The 15,484-nt window shown below is 41.0% G+C and overlaps 1 protein-coding gene and 2 long non-coding RNA genes across 6 annotated transcripts in view; 2 read left to right on the forward strand and 1 right to left on the reverse strand.

Annotated features, from left to right (window-relative positions):
* Nucleotides 1-15,484, forward strand: part of raw (NDT-like domain-containing protein raw) — a 71,332-nt gene that overhangs the window by 10,023 nt on the left and 45,825 nt on the right. The window contains exon 1 of one of the 2 annotated variants that reach the window (XM_022844266.2): nucleotides 8,762-8,890. The exons of the other annotated variant lie outside the window; for it this stretch is intronic. The gene's annotated coding sequence lies outside the window, so the exon portion shown is untranslated. Of the gene's footprint in view, nucleotides 1-8,761; nucleotides 8,891-15,484 lie in introns of those variants that run through there. 2 annotated transcript variants of the gene reach the window in all.
* The window catches only part of LOC111266633 (uncharacterized), a 55,087-nt gene that overhangs the window by 728 nt on the left and 38,875 nt on the right, over nucleotides 1-15,484 (reverse strand). For 2 of the 3 annotated variants that reach the window (XR_002684189.2, XR_002684190.2), the window contains exon 4: nucleotides 13,908-14,256. This is a non-coding gene — a long non-coding RNA (uncharacterized LOC111266633). Of the gene's footprint in view, nucleotides 1-6,673; nucleotides 6,924-13,907; nucleotides 14,257-15,484 lie in introns of those variants that run through there. The other variant, XR_015313522.1, reaches the window with a different exon arrangement.
* LOC111266634 (uncharacterized) lies at nucleotides 7,764-11,272 on the forward strand. Its single transcript, XR_002684191.2, has 3 exons — nucleotides 7,764-7,929; nucleotides 8,268-8,397; nucleotides 8,774-11,272. It is a non-coding gene; the product is annotated as an uncharacterized LOC111266634 (long non-coding RNA).

Raw genomic sequence — 15,484 nt, forward strand, 5'->3', positions numbered from 1 at the left:
AGCATGGTTTTGACACCGATGAAACACGGCAAAGAAGAACGCACAGTTTTAATAAGGTCAATTTCTAGCGTCGCGTCTAGCCCTGGTACTATGTGACACTGTCGTAGTCGGTCATTAGGCTAGATAGCTAAATAGATTTACTAAGATTCTAGACTTTATTGACGAGAAGTGCTAACTCAGATGGAGTGATGAACGATCGAAACGAAAGATCCTTAATTAACTCAAATTATCGATATAGGAGCCTGGACTGACATCGACAAAGTTCTGCTCAAAGACCAAAAAGCTATTTCAACCTTTTTAGTTATTTAACAATGTCGGAAAAAGGATAGAGTCAAAGGTTAGAGAAAAAAGGTTGTACTTCTTATTAGAAAGCTTTTGGTGTGCCGGTACATTTGTACGACGAACATGGCGCCGCTATCAGCCGGACACAATGATTTCACTAGTCGTTGGCGTCTCTTGTAAAAGTGAGCCACTTCTACCAAAATCAACATTACTAATATCTATCATTTAGCACTAGGAGCTGTTTATCCTATTTTTTGGTGTAGCATCAAAGATTTGTGCCCGTTAGGAGTGTAAACAGGGTGTCTCTTGCTGGATTTACGTAACAGACCTAGAAAACGGTTAGGCTGCTACAAGAAGCTATTAGCCTTAACAGTAATTTCTTGCTTTCCTTAATTCTCGATTTTTTATTTTTCTAGTTATTAACATGTGGTAATAATTTTTGTAAACGTTAAAGTAGGGAGCGACGTGGCAGTATGCCCGTTAGCTACAGTCACTACGACAACCCAGTCAGAGAAATACGCAGCAACCGTTATAGACACGCCGTCCCCTAAGAACTAAACATTACCGGTAAGAACGACAAAAGCTTTGATTTTAAGCTGTAAGAATATGAAAAAAATCGAAAAAAAAAATGCATAATATGTACTCTTTTCCGGCCGGGCGAATGAATGAGTGGAACCCAATCATCTTGGAACACATGTAGAAAACATTATCATATATTTCTATGTTCTTCCCAAAATTGAAGCTGAATTCCATGATACAGCACTCTACGAGCTACGATTGTAAGCAGAACATATGAGCCGAATTTGGGTCCGTAGCTCGTATAGCTACATCCAATTAATTCATATAAATATAATTAACGATTAGGATCAGCTGACACTTAGGGCAACGTGAACAAGTATGGTTTTTACGGCACGTGATCGCTGAGGCGATGCAAATTATACGCGCGTCTATCCGTAATATTAATGCCGCACGTCTTTCAGCACGAGTAAATAGCAGTTACGTAACATAGACCTACACTAACAAAAAGGATCTTTTCTCCTGTTTAGCCTGCAGCGTCACACGAGGCGTTGCGGAACTGAAATAATGCGTATCCTAGTCCTAGTATAGTATCCTAGTACTCGTCCTAGAGATCCTAGAGGTATCCTAGAGATCACGCTAGCACATGTTTTTACATCTAATGTAACTGTAATTTTTAATGCTGAACATCAAGTATATTTCTTAAGTTTAAGTTCTATTAACTAATTTATAGGATATCTATCCAAAATTAATCTCGGTTTTCTTTTCTAATAAAATCTCCCTCGTTATAAATATGTTAATGAAGCCCGAGTCTGTCACTACCGCTGGCACCTGCGGATATGTGACAAATTCCAAGTTAGACGGCTTCAAAGATAATCATTTTCAGTACCCCACAGTAGCCAAGTGCCATGCGCCGCGGTCATAGGGGCAGAACTAGAACAAACTATTAGTAATGTTGATAATCCAGGACTGTTACTATCCTAGCGATGTCATCTCTGACCGAAACGAATCGACCCCCCGATCGCTTCCATATCTGTTATCATTACGTTACGGGGCGATTCGTGTCCATATATTCACCTTCGTGTACGGACAAGCAAAAACTACACAATGAGAGGCTCTTCTAGTTTACTCGATGCTCGCCTATTGGTATTGTAGCAGTGTCTTAAGCGCGCTTCGTGATGAGAGTACAAAATATCGCTTCTAATATCACCAATCAGAACGCACGTGTAACACGAACGGTTAGACCTCGCGCGATACCGTAGGCAGTAATAAGCGTTTAGATAGATATATATATATATATATATATAGACGTATTTGTCAGCAGCAACCTGTTGATTCAGCGAAGTTCAGTAACATTCCCATTTAGGTAGACAGTGAGATTTTGCTTCGTTCTGTTTCTGGTTTAGTGCTTACTTAATGACTACCGTATCGGTGGTTCTGCTATTGGACCCAAGGTATCTGTCAATAGTGTACGAACTTAGTTTATATATATATACATCTATTTAATAACTCCTGGTATACAATACCGTGGTGTTACTCAAGCGGCACTGCGGTGACCAACTATAGTCCTTTATGTGGTAATGGCGATCGACCTACGAAGTGCCGAGGTAAACGAACCGCGATCAGCAACGCAATCGACAGTTACAACCACATACTAATGTATAGCCAGCTCGGCTATTAGACGACGACCGAGATAGGCTTCCAATTGTGGCGCCATATTGCCAGACGCCCCAAAACCTTACGAAGATTTAATTAAAACCTGTGTTTGGTATCTGAAAAACTTGATGACTACCGTCATCAAAAAGAATAGGATTCTTAGATAGGACAAAGTGTTCAGAAATGTAATGAAAATGATGTATAGTTGTCGTTCGGCTCTGGTTTGATCCGAAAGTAGAATTCGTTGAAGTTTTGGATTTCGGCCGTGTGCTAATATAGTGAGGACAGTTTCGTAGTCGTGCGTAGCTTATCTCGCGAAGCGGATGGAGATAATACGGGCACTACTAGAAATGCAATAGTTTAATAATAGATGTCGTACGAATAGAAAGAAGCCTTGTCGAGCTGGCAGAAAGCCAACGAGAAGCTTTAAAGGCAACAAAGAAATCCGGTGGTTGGGGCGTACTGACGAGCTTCCTTGCCAAACCTTGGAGTATTTTAGCGAAAGGTAAAGTAGGACTGGTCCTGTCGTGCCAATGTACCAGTAACAGGCACGTATATACATTTCGAATAGGTCACATTATTTCTACCAAAAAGACACCGTTCATTTTCGTTAGTGATCGGTCCAAATTTGGAATGGACCTCAGTTCTTCAAATTGGTTAGAGTGTTCTGTCTCTCGAAGGTTATTTTTTGAGCTTTCCAACTGGTTGGCTTATAGGCTCAAAAATATTACCTGTGTGGGCTTAAGCAGCTTTGCGTCAGGATAGATAAACAGCTGATAAACAGGAAAGGCGGCAAGCTTGTGTTACTTGCTCTGTTTCGTCAATGGATGAACTCGACTTGGCATGAAAAGAAGCCGCTTACACGTCGATTTAATAAATGCTTAATTACCCAACAGGCCATGCGGTGAGGCTCTATGGATGACTTATGGCTTATACCGAAATGTGAGGGAAACAGCTCGCCATAATATCGAAAATTGCGGGTTTTTCTACAGCTTAAACCTCCATCATTTCCGCACTTTGCCCTAGTGAGGCAGGTACCGGACACAATTCGTGAATCCAAAACGATACCTGATTGACGATTGTTGGTGATACGAGCGTGTTTACCGAGACTGAATTATCAGTAGATATATTGTTACCAATTCGATAATTAAAATACTTGAGAGACGAAAATCGACACTGGCATGTTTGGAGCACTGTGTTCTATAGGTAACTAACAAAGTTCAGTCGGCAAAAACAGCAATTGAGAACTACGTTTTTGGTACATGGACGATTGGCTAAATACTGTAAACGTATTGCTTCAGCAGGCGCGAGGCATTGTCATTCTAACCTCAGAGTATTAGTATTACGAGTGGCTATTGCCCTACAGTCTATAGGCAGGCACTTGCTTATATCGCTATATTTCGAACTGCACTAAGGGAGCGTTGGTTATTCAATAGATAAGAATTATTTCTTATGCAAAGGAGTTTGTTGATTTTGTTAGCTATAAATAATACATGTCGTGATTTGAAGCTCGCCCGACATCGTAAGGCCGTACAAAAATAGCCGAACGTCGAGTAGGCCTCATCGCCTATCCGCACAAAGGCTAGATTTACGAAAAAAAGAGTCGGGGTCATTACAAGCGTCGCAGGTCAAGTAGTCGGCCATTGTGGCTTGGTTGTCTTCTACAGCTTAAAAGTTTCAGTCTCGAAAGTTTTACTTGATCAGCTATTGACGTATCTGGCGGAACCGTGCGATTCGTACGTTTTTGGCACTCCGTATCGGGAGTGGTTAGTATTGGCAATCGTTTTAATATGCCACTAGAAGTTAGTATTTTAATGGATGTATAGATTCAAGAGTGACAATATGGTATTGCTATAATTAATATTTTCTGTAAGACACACATCGTGGGAGCGAATTGGCGGCGTTCTCGTTTACAGGCAGCAGCAGTAGCAGACGAATAAGAAGTCCGGACCGCAATGACAGTTAGCTATGATGATAGTAATAATTTTTCTAGGGTAGATTAACATCTATTGGCGTGCAGGTCTTTCTTGACGAACAGCGCTAACTGCGTCTGCTGCTGAATAGCTCGATAAACTCGAATCTGCCGCGATACGTTCTTAGCGAGCCTAATATTCTGCCACTTCTGTTGTACCCATGACGTAACCGAAAAGTGTTTACTGAAACCCATGTTCCGAAGCTGAGTCAATACGAGATGATTGCGAAAGTTATATTGCTTTATGAGATACTCTTATCTTACTTGTAGAAATAAACTATTCCTTTATGTGGCATTTATTGAGCTGTAGTATTTTTCTTTAATGAGTCAAATAGCACAGTCTTGATTGTCGTTACGCACCAGGATAAACTGAAACGTCTATGAGCATTGATACAATTAGTTGGTACCTCGATGGGGCGCCTTTAATCCTAAGATATCGTAAAAGGAAGCCTGGATAAATAGCGATTAGAGAGAGGCCGAATTTTCTACGGCCTTTTGTCTTGAAGACTTGAGACAACATACAATAGTCATTGTTTACGACGAATATTTGAAATAGCCCAATTAATCGGATGAGGAAAGCGTCTCGTGTACTTTAGTTCATCAAAATGCCCGTCGCCGGCTCTAGTAGCGCTTGCAAGCGTCTCAAACTTGGTATCTAACTAGAAATATTGAACAATTTGTCTTCGTTGTTTTACTTTTAAGCAACAGCCACCGAATAAATGAATATCGTAGCGAGCCACGCTGACTCGTTTGTTGTAGTTTTCCTGAAAAGGGGGTGGTCAAATAAATTTATGACGGGCAATTTACTATATTAGTTCGTTGTTATGCTAGAGGAGGACATTCTGTCCGCGCGAACGGAAGTTCAGATAGTGACTAGAACCTTACCACACGACTGTGATAGCAAAGTATGCAAGATAGCTTCGACTCGTTGTTAGAAAAATTGGGATTGACTATCATTTACCGCAGAACTAAAATCGATCCCTCAATAGAGATCTTCGTACAAACACCGTGAAACGACAATCGGGCCAATGAGACAGAACTGTTTCACGTTTAAAGTATTATAGACTATGCAGAATATATTATCAGCCTCTGATAATTACGCTGGTGGTTAGTCCATCGGTCTTCTTGGAAGCTTTTTTTACCGAAGGTTATTAATAAATCAGTCATAAAATTGCATTCTTCCCTTTCTTGAGCTTGTATACAGAATTGAACTTATGTGAAACTTACTTTGCACTTGTATACCAGGCTGTATACGTTAGTGCTTTCATCTAGATGCTCATAAACTAGCTCGCGAAATCTGAGGCGCCTTAAATAGTTAACGGCAAAAAAAATTGATCCTAAATTGCGGCTCTTCAAAGACGCTCAATCGTTTGTGTATTAGAGTAAATAATGGCTGACCGTTTTTGCGGTCCAGCTGCAAGTTTAGCAGGGCGAACAATTATGCTTTCGTCATCGGAATATTTTATAGCCGATATACGATAAAACACAGAATTATCCCAGACATTTTTATATACACTAATAGGTGAAACACATCTATAAACGTTCGCTTAGTAGTAGAAGTATAGTACTAAATTATATTAGATCGGTAGATATATTAGATTTTTTTCCAAAGACTAGCAAAGTTCAGTCTTCACATGACCAACTAGGGTGTGTTAGTTCAGTCTAGGTCATTCATGGCTATCAACGTTAGGTTTAGGTGTTTAAATTAGCTTGACATAAACTTTTATAGGCCAATAAACTTACTTTTCAGTTTATCCTTTCATCTTATTTTACGCTTACAGAGCTATATTGCAGATTTGTCAATGAATGATATGCGTCCTGTGCAATAACTCGTTTCGAGGAAACGTTACGAAAATTGCAGGATCAATTTACCGACTGTCTACAATAGGCAACGCCATTTAAAGCGCAATCATAAAAAGTAGGCTACAGGCGGTATTTGTAAAAATTACGGTGCTATAGATCGGATTAAATTCAATGTTTCTAGAGTTTTACGTCGGGTACTTGATCCGTCCGGCCTTGCTTCGAACGGTTCGCTCCGAAATGAAGTGGGTCCTTAAGTTAAGTAGGCAAACATGCAGCCCGCTGCATTATCACGGAAACTTCGAAATCAAATTGCACACAATGATGTGTAGTTTGTGTGTTGACACAGAGATAGCCAAAACCATTTCGATAGGCATCAGTCAGAGTGGCCCGTACATGATAATGGGTGCAGAAGCGAACGCAATGTATAGATGCAGACATGCTTACCAACAGATAAAGTTTACTAGAGGCTGTTTTATCGAAGCCAGCGCATAGTACCAGGCCGTGAGGATATCATTCACTTCAGAGTTGCGTTTTGATGAAGACAGCGTGACTTCTCAACGTAACGTTATGTCAGTGCCCTTTCCTCGTATCGGTTTTTTGCAGAAACATTGTACTGTGCGTCGACTAGCATCACGGATACCGAACTATAATCGGTTTCAATCCAACTGTTCTGTTCTATCCTTTCGTTTTCTACCTGAAAAATAATCGCAAAGTTGAAAGCGGTTAAGGTCTATACAACTCGTTCTTAACTTAGCTTTGATTCTGGTGGATGTCAATGCCGCATAATAGTATTCGTTCTATCAGCAAAGTTCTCATTTGTTACCACAGTTCTGACATGCAAGACTAGCAGTAACCCGTAGCGCTAACGACAACCTCAAGGCAACACGATCTTGCGTCCACGTGTCCAAATACAGACAGCACATGGAAACCCCTACAAAAGAATCATCTTCTTGTTTGCATGGAGAAAAACACCAGTGAATCTACATAGGGCCTAAGAAGAGAGTGAAATCAGATCCGTTCTGTCTTTAATGCTCTTGGTGATACTTTGCTCTTCAGTGAGTTAACCCGCTGTGACAGACTATCATTGCCATAAGCCTCAAGCATTTCCCCTTCCATCTATTTTGTAATTTTTCTTTTTTTTTTTCTATTATTTTTTCATTTTAGTTGGCTGGCTGGCTGAAATAGCTACCAACAGCAGCAGCAGCAGTCAATTGCGTTATCCGACGCCGACGATGGCGGACAAAGAATATTAATTCTGCAACTTCGCCAATCGAGTACTCGAGCGTAATAAATCAATGCATCACTATCTATTTTTTTTTCATTTTGCCACGCTTGTGATTACTACTACTATTATTATAGTGTAGCCATTGCTGTTCTATTGTAGCCGATGGCGGACAAAGAATATTAATGTACGTGTCGTTATGCTGGCTTGCCTCTCATTTTTCAGTTCAAACCTGATATTGGCCTAAGATCAGACGTCGTTTTGTATCTGGCCTAATTTGTGATGTAATATGACGTAGCAGAACTTACCGACGAGGTTTTAAAAATTCAATCTATTGAAACAGGCATATATCGTTATCCGGGCTCGTTTTAGATCAACAGCTATAGAAAGGATCGAGCTATCGAACCGAATAGAATAACGAACGCTGTGAGCGGAAACCTACATACAACTCTCCATTGTATCGCCATTTGTCTTGCTTGTGAGTCGTTTTTTACAACAATACGCTAGCTTTGATAAAGAAAGATTATTCTTCGAGCCATTATAGGCAAATAGGAGAAAAAGCAAAAAGGGAAAAGGTTTCGTTGGGCGACCTATTGAAGCCAATTATACGTATGTTATTGTGACGTGACGTTCAATGTAAAAGATGAGCCGCATTCACCGACGAATTGTGCAGGCAGTGATTTGGAAAGTTACTTTGTCTTGACATAGCTTGTGTATAGATCTAGCACTTTTTCGGCGGTGGCTCTCCTTAAAAGAAAACCTTTACCAGCCGTTTTACGACCAAAACTTCAACGCTTGTCTACCTGCTGACAATAGGTACCAGCGACAGCATCAGCGTACGGGAAACGGACGTGAACACGCCCACAAGCTACAAACGGTCACGCGAAAGTACCTGCTGACTCCTGCCGGTAAAACAGCCAACCTGGTCTCGTCTGCACCGTAATTCGTTAGTCTATTTATGATTATTTAGGTATTTCACAAGTGCGACAACGAATGCCAAGTATCACTATATAGGTTTTTTTTTTCATTAAACAAACCGAGTTTTTAAGAGAGGAGTATTTACAGAGCGGTTGACCGAGAGAAATGGTCCAGCATTGTCCTGTGTGCTCCCATAACAATAAACGATCCCAACGAATGGCCGAATTTGATGCTGTGTATACATTAGAGGATGTGTTACGTCCCAAATCAAATATGAATATCAAGTATGAAACATCTGATTAGATGTCTTCCTATTTATGAGAGCAACGAGGTGGTATGTTTGGGTCTTCTTTGGCGTAATCTGAAGAGTAGTACTAATTTTAATAGGGGTCACTTGTCGACAGTGTCTACCGCGTGGGCGACCTACCTAGACGGAAGGCCACGGAGAACCTTATAATAAAAAGGACCTCCGAAAACTCCAACAAGCCTTGGCCCTACGACCATTCCAGGCATACCCAACGGTTAGTGCTTAGGTCGCATTAATTCTTGTGAGGACAATTCCATTCCCTTTTCTAGGTCTCGACATCCTCTAGTTGGCAGCTAGTACAAGAATTTTATCAAAAAACAAAGGAACGGTCCATTAAAAGATGCGAGAAAAAAAAAAAAAAAAGTTTCTGTATTTGTACACAAAGCATGCTGTAACAATGGCAGCTCGCGTATTCATTTATTGCCACTTTGTATTCCAGTGTTTTTTGCTGATAAATATGTGGGTAGTATATACACGTCCTTTCACAGGCAAAACGCACACAGATTTGCGATGATGATGATGATGATGAGCAATTCAGAGAATAGTGAGAATTTTTGAAAAATGAAAGTTCTTTTTTTAACGGGAAACGACAGCATGTCTGGAGGCTAATTGGAAAAATATAGAAAGATGGGTAAGAACTTCCATCGACTAAACTTCATGCTATAGTAGTGCGTAATATGAATGTTTAAAAAAAGGTCCGTCTCAAGCAGTTGGTGACTATGCAAATCCTATGACCAGGGCAAATCCAAATGTTACTCAAGTGACGAAAGAAGGGAGAAGAAGAAAGTAGACATCTAGAGTTAACGTCGCTATACGCAAAATATACGTTGTTGTACTAAGTTATTTCCATCGCGGGATCATAGCCAGTCTTAAGGATAGAAAACATTTCTCGAACTGGAAAACTATGAAAAAAGTATTAGGCTGATTGACAGAGTACAAGTGCAAGTTTTGCAAAACTTGCAATTTATCGTAAAATGTAAGCAGTAAACAGGCATTCCCATTTTACGGTTTAACATATTGGTTTACATTGATGATACATGCAATACGTTCTGTTTAAATCGGGATCGAGTAATATTTATAGCTTGACAAGATTCGATCACCAGATGCAATCCACTAGTTATCGCAGCGTCTATACACAGTCACGTTTATTTCTAACTGCTTTTTGAGCTGTAGTCCCTAATAGCTTCGATATTAAGTTACCCTCAGATAGATAGATTTCAACAGTGCCCTTAGCAACATCCATCGACGTGCGGCAAACGATTTTACTGCTTTTCAATTATCGGTTCCATGGTCAACTTCCCTCAGAATGTACATTTGTTGAGTATGCAGATTTAGAAAAATAATTTTGGAAATAAGTTAAAACAACGGCCAAACTTTACACGCGTATATATATATATTGCCATATAACAATTCCTCGGCTCCGCTCTCAAGGGTAGCCGATCGATGGAATAATTATGTTACGTCGGCTCTATAGACAAATATTTGGTGTAATTGGATTGAATAATAACTTTGGCCTTGGAAATTCAATAGAAAATAAACTAGTAGGCGTTAAATCCTTTGTCTCGCTCTAACTCGACCGCCTTCACTGCATTATCCTTAGTCCACCCCACGCCATTATGCCGCGTCGATTAGGCATCCCCGTGACGTTCCCCTTTGACATGTCATGTGATCACATCGTGGACAAATAACAAACGACACGTACTCTCACAGACATTGTCAACATGATGCAAACCCATCGAGCCGACGAACGGTTTCGGCCGTTGGCAATTGGGCCTAGTTGGTAGCCGTTAGGGCTGCCGCTGTCGCGCCATCTCTGTCATCTTTGACTAACTAAGTAGTCTGTGCGGCCGTAACGTATTGAGCACTATATAGGAGTCGCTACTGGCGCGTCGAACTGAAACGCGGAGAGAAGAAAAGTGACATTGTTTTCGATGTCATCACAAAGGCAACAACAACAACAACAACAACATCGTCATCGATGTGCCGACATAACGCTGTCGTAGGCTTCCGATCTCCGCGCTGTCGTTGCTCCTCCAACGAAAACGATGGATCGTATCAAATCGACCAACCTTCTCCGCACCGACCATAGTTATTTTGTCGATTGACACGCGGACACTAAAACACACGCCGTGCTGACTATATTTCAATAGACATGGCCAGCTCTCAAGATGGTTGCAGGAGCCAGCTTGTAAACATGCTGAAAGTGATGATGCGAGTGGACGCTTCACGATCGTTAGGGCATATTGACGTGGAGTCTCGCTTTGCTAAGAAGGGCTTCTTCTTCTTCTTCTTCTAGCAATGCGAAACAGTAGAGGAGACTTGAACACTGAAAGCACCATACGAATCGTAACATTCTGTTATTGGAGTAAATTCGTCTGAACAATTGCAAGACCATAAGGGGCATATAGCGCGCCATAGAGAATTACGCGCCCGCCCCATAGCCGTTGTTATTATGATTATGGATATGTATCGACTCGTCCACTCGTGCAAATACAGAAGCTTTTAAAGGATCGTGTCAACCTCATTAAATAGGAAGCTTCCATATAAACTATAGTAAATGGATTAGTACTACCAGTAATAGAAGGGTGTCAATGTATCGGTCTGCGTTCTTGAATCAGTTGTAAAGGGCGTAGTAGCATAATAATGGCGTTTATTTATTTTATAATGGATCTTATTGCTTTCGTGGGGCCGAGAAACAAAAGGAGAACAATTGCTAATTAGCATGTCCCGGTGAAGGAATATTCATCGTACTTTTGTACGTACATGGGAGATTAGTATAGTAGAATATTCTATAAGGAAATCAACGTCTAGCTTGAACGTGTTCGCGCGCAAACTTTTCTAGCAGAAAAAAAATAAGCACATTAAGAAACTACAGTTGTTATTTAGTATGTACTTGAAAGGCGGTCCAATTTGTAAGGACATAATCTACCTCACTGCTCTACAATGTATATTTTCATTTTTAAGTTTTGCTATGTCTGAGTTATTTTCCATACAACAGCTTCCATGCGACATTTGATCAATATATATTTCTTTCTGTAAGTCTACATTACATAAAACGTGTTAAAACAATCAACGACTTTCAATGTTTGAAGGATTTCCCGTGGATTTTTTCAAATTCTTCATTCTTAAAATTTGTGAGAAAAACCGGTAATGTAGCAGACATCCTTTAAAACTTCTCAGTACAAAGTATGCAAACTTTGAATGAATCTAAAAGTAATAGTAAACAGTATCAGAGACATTGTTATGGTCGTCGGCACGAGCAAGAGATACAGGCGTTCGGAACAAATAGTTGCGGAAGGTAGCGATTATGTCAAAGATAACCAGGTCAAACATTCGAAAATTCAGGACTCATTAAGTTCCCGGTTGCATGAGGAAAACGATGTGGGTTTTTGCTGTTGCCTGTCTCGTGCCGGCCTGACGAAAGGGCATCTAGACGGTTAGAATAGCAGAGGGTTTATATTTTCACATTCGTAAGTTATGTAAATTATGGAAGCGACTGAAGTTTGCTACCAAATGTCAGCGCGTGCAGCACGGTTTGAACTGTGATGTCGAACTGGGAAGCCAATGGCTTTTTGTTAGCTGGCCGCTTTTCGCTTTTTTTTGGAGGAAAGACGTTATAGACTAGTAGGCTTTCACCTAGAATTTGAAATGTGGACGTTTATACTTTATAGAATAAATGACCAGTTAATCTCTTCGGAAACTTCAATAAACTTTAGTACGCACTTCGTCTTCTACTGCAACATATGGTTGCTGCCGTTGCTTCTGCCGTTGTTGACTGGCGACTACATACATATCTGAAAAGCGGCTGGACGATCTCTGATTGAGCTTGCAGCATTTCGATAGTCAAGGAGGGTGTTCGTTCGTTCGTTCGTTCGTTCGTTCGTTCGCTCGCTCGCTCGCTAGCGCCGAAATATCCTCCGGGTGGGACATCTGACGCTACGATTTTTTCGCCGGACACCGACGTCTTGACGCCACAAACAGCCAGTTCGCAGCAAGAGGACGTTGTCTGGCAGAAGCCGCCTTTGAACGTAGCACTTCATGGCTTCGGATTTTTTGACGAATGTAACTGACCTCATTGATGTGCTCTTAATTCTGGAGGGAATGTTGCCATGGTTGTGGTGTCCGTCACAGTAGTGTAACATAGTAGCTGATAGACAAAGTACCGATCGCTGGCCGACATTAGCAATGGCGAACGAAGCAGTTATCCAAGTATAAGCTACTTCGTTTGAAGCGCAAAAGTAACACTAACTAGATCAGGAACGGAGCTACAAGTGACCGGTCTCACTATGGCGCAAGCCGCTAGCGCTTCAATTATTCAAGCCGGTAGATATTAGTGGACAGAATATCCATACGAGCATTTACCGTAGCAACCGAAGAAAGCACCGCGGAAGTGAACCAAGCGCAAGTATATAGTAAAGGTGAATGACAGGGTACTTTCAGCATAAGTTGCTATGAGGATACAAGTGAAACACGCTTATGGCATTGATTGTGCAGTATTCCACGTGAGTTCTCATGTGCTTTTCTGTCGTCCAATAGATTAGATATATCAGACGACGAGTCAGGCAGTATAGTTATGCTAGCACCAGAAAAAGCCTGAAATAATAAAGTGACCTATATGCCATTATTTTAACCGATTGGATACATGTTGGCGTTAGGCTGAAGAATTAGCTAGCCAGTGTCCTCTAAAAGTTTATTGAAGCTTACCCGCTATTAATCAAAGGCTCGCCTGAAAAGATTTGCTAGAATCCCTGTTCACAATATACAGACAAACCAGCATAGTTGTTGGACCGGAACAAGATCTGATTTAACGTGTCGGATAACAGGAGGCATCGAATACCGGATTTCTTATGACTGTTCTGTTGACCGAGCGTTCTATTGATCATAACGTGTTGACCTTTTCAGTAGATCTACTCTGATGACAACAGATGCGGGAGAGAAGTCCTAGCTCCTTTTGCGTAGCTAACCAGCAATCTACGTGTAAGTGACTGTATTTAAGCTTTTGTGGTCCGGCAATGCATTTTACCTAATCTGATAGGGTAAAAATGTAAATTTTAGCTGTCGAATTATGAATCATTCATGAACTAATCATTGGATTACGCCTTCCCCCTTGTTATGTCCTCATTTTTTTGAAGGGACGCATCCTATTTCTTACAACAAAAAAGTTTCGACACCTTGACGATCGACTAATATGTACATGTAAAAAGCCTTCGTAAATGTTCCACTTAGTTTTTTATTATTCCAGGATACCCACTATTATTTCTTGGGTCGATTTTTATTCTTACAGATCTGATTGTAAAAACTGTCCTACTGCAATTATTGTCCCGCGCCATTTCGTTGGTACTACATTGTAACCCAGCATTACTGCGGAAACGTCGTGGTAATAATGGTCGCCTTACGAATTGGTGAATGGACAGTGATCTAACTACTTTCTCGTACGAATTATCTCACCACGTGACCGGTGATCATTCCCAGTTGGCTCTATCCAGTCGTTATAGTTTGTGACATGTCGACGCTGCAGATCATTCCCCGTGCCTCCTTTACTGTCATCTGTGCATGCTGTCCTTGGGATTAACTACAAATCTATTAGACAAAAATTCTGTTATTAGCTCTTGCTCACTGCGCCCTAGGGTTGCGTAACTGTAACTATTAGCGTGTGTTTGTTGATGACCGAAGTCGTGATAGTACTGATGTAAGTAACTGCAGCTGTAGTGGTAGTGGAAATGATCGCAACTATAGTACCCTTTATAATTGTTAGGATTGACTATGGATTCTTAACCAGAGACATGCATCCGCTAATACAAATAAACAGGCACACATGCACGCGTACGCACGAATCCATTATGGCCATCGTGCCGCGGTTACCAAAGACGCCGATAAGGTCGAAGAATTTTGTGTGCAACAACGGCTCTCCTTTGCGATACGGACGGGACAGGAGAGCATTAATCCGATGCCATTGCAGCAAACTTCGCGATCAATCGTCTCGTTAGACGACTACAGAGCTCCTTGAGAGATGGATGATCTTGCTTATATTAATTACAAACGAAGGATCAGCCGTGAAGCCTGAAAAATGTATGGCCAGGCAAAAAAACATTCGGAATGACATATACTCTTCTCTACACACTTTTTAAACCTTGTCTTTAGTTCGGAAATTCACCGGTTCGGAAAAAGTACGTTTCTCGAAAGGGTTGAGCCAGTTGATCCTTGGAAGTACGTTATAGTTTCCAGACATACTGAGCGTTAGTGTTAACGCCACGGGTATTGTTAAAACACTTCTAGCTCTTATAAACTATATGCTATAGGGCGCAGCGTTGAGCTGAACATTAATCGTCCCATAATGGTGAAAATGGAAATTTGTTAGAGAAACTGGGTAAAAAAAGTGATTTATACACACTGGCTACAAGAACCTTGCGTTTTCTCCATTAATCTACTTCCAGACGTAAAGAAATCGGACATTCGAACATAAGTTATTAAAGGGTAACTTCCTGTTCATATGGTATCCGCCGTTATCACCCAGCTACCACTGAGTGATGTGAGATAGGGGTAGAGTAAGTAGCCTTTCAGAATGGTTTGATAGTGGTCGTTCAGACTTCACGGCGTTCTCGTATTCGCAGCTATGCCAAACTTGTACAAAAACACTATTCAGCGGATAATGCCAGCTCCCGATTGTCACAGCACAAGGATTGATTTCAAGATCAATACTGATATGCTCAAGCTGTAACAATTGTTTACTGTTTGCCATCGCGAATCGATCCCATTGTGCGCGTTTTAATTGCAATGTGTTTAATGGGTGCATTAATCACATTGCAAT

This window comes from Varroa jacobsoni, unplaced genomic scaffold, assembly GCF_002532875.2.
Source record: "Varroa jacobsoni isolate VJ856 unplaced genomic scaffold, vjacob_1.0 scaffold_1104, whole genome shotgun sequence".
Lineage (NCBI taxonomy): Eukaryota > Metazoa > Arthropoda > Arachnida > Mesostigmata > Varroidae > Varroa > Varroa jacobsoni.